Source organism: Belonocnema kinseyi, chromosome 1 (genome assembly GCF_010883055.1).
Source record: "Belonocnema kinseyi isolate 2016_QV_RU_SX_M_011 chromosome 1, B_treatae_v1, whole genome shotgun sequence".
NCBI classification, from domain to species: Eukaryota; Metazoa; Arthropoda; class Insecta; order Hymenoptera; family Cynipidae; genus Belonocnema; species Belonocnema kinseyi.
In genome coordinates this window covers 107,787,134-107,788,882 of record NC_046657.1, presented here as the reverse complement: position 1 = coordinate 107,788,882, position 1,749 = coordinate 107,787,134, and the positions used below count along the sequence as shown (strand labels likewise).

At 31.7% G+C, this 1,749-nt stretch overlaps 1 pseudogene; it reads left to right on the top strand.

Annotated features, from left to right (window-relative positions):
* Nucleotides 1-734: 734 nt before the first annotated feature.
* On the top strand, nucleotides 735-1,119 carry LOC117171285 (annotated as a pseudogene).
* The last annotated feature ends 630 nt before the right edge of the window (nucleotides 1,120-1,749 follow it).

Sequence of the window (1,749 nt, the reverse complement as noted above, 5' to 3'; positions counted from 1 at the left end):
GATACAAATCCATACGTATGCTCTACCCATTATTGTGTAAAGGTAATGGCTTAAGCTAAAATAATAAATTAATAATCTATAAAACAATAATAAGACCCATAATGTTATACGCAGCTCCCGTCTGGAGTAGCACCTGTACATCTAACTACGATAAGTTACAAAGGCTTCAAAATAAAAGCCTGAAAATGACAGACGATTCCAAAACAATTAAGGAATTACATAAGAAGTTCTCTATTAAATATATTAAAGACCAAGTTTATATGTTAACAAAAAACTTCTACGAAAAACAATTGAATGATATTGAGTCAATTAGAAATATCTCAATAATAAATAGTGAAACTGCGCATTTCAAAATAAAACACAAACTCCCTCATCATATCTTGCTGTAAGGTAGGATTTGAATAATGAAGTATCCTCTTCATTAATGTAAATAGTGTACAGTTCTTTTTAGGTTAAGTTCCACCAATATTTAGCAGGTTTTGTTTAAATTTTCTCCTGAATATTATCTTATTACATAAGTGCAATATCACTTGACACATGCGAAACATTATTATTACAATCTAATATTAAAGTAGCCTTATTCCGAGAAGGATAGATACTACAAATTAAAATCCTCATTTGTATACACCATATATGTGAAATACTTGATCAATAAATGCTTTTATCAAAATGAAAAAATGATTTTATGTATTACTTCCTCAGACTTTCTTGTGAGTACATCGTGTGTTTCAAAAAATCTAAAAATGTCTGGTCGTGGTAAAGGTCGTGCAAAGGGTGAAAAGTCAAAGACTCGCTCTAGCAAAGCTGGACTTCAGTTCCCCGTTGGTAGACTCCATCGTCTCCTTCGCAAAGGAAATTATGCTGAGAGAATAGGTGCAGGGGCTCCAGTTTACCTGGCAGCTGTCATGGAATATTTTGCCGCTGAAAGTTCTGGAATTGGCTGGTAATGCCGCTCGTGACAACAAGAAATCGAGGATCATCCCTCGTCATTTGCAATTGGCCATAAGAAACGACGAGGAATTGAACAAGCTTCTCTCTGGTGTCACCATCGCTCAAGGTGGAGTTCTGCCCAACATTCAGGCTGTTCTCTTGCCCAAGTAGACTCAAAAGAAGGCTTAACTTTCAAATACACCGACTGCTTCTACAATTGGCCCTTCTTAGGGCCATTAAAAGTTTTAACGTTGGAATGGTATTTAGTTCTTTACATGTTCGTGTTAAAGTTTTATTAGTTTTGTAATATTTAAAAAGGCAGGCACTCAAAAACATGTTAGCTTTTCATATAACATTTTATAAATTTGTTTAATTTGCCTTTTTTGAAAAATTCTGACATAAACACACATGCGTGGCCCAAACAATGACATTTGAAAAATTTCCACGTGTTCATAAAAAATAATTTTTAATGCAAAATATCGAAGTTTCAAAAATGTGTACTACAGATCGTTAAAACAAAAACTAATGCAAACTTTATTTAAAAATTACAAAATGTTTAGTCGTTAACCATTTCATTACAACTGTTTTAACACTCAACTTCTTCAGAATGTTAATTACATAGTATCTAATTTTGAAGAAAGAATGGAAAGTGTAACGTTAAACATGAAAATACAATGATAATATTTATTAATACTACTTTTAAACAATAAATTTTCGCTAGATTTGATAATGTTATAAATTATTTAGGCCCATTCAACAATTTGTATAAACTCTTAATAATCAAAAATTGGTTATTATGGATTTAAAAATGGATTGTTT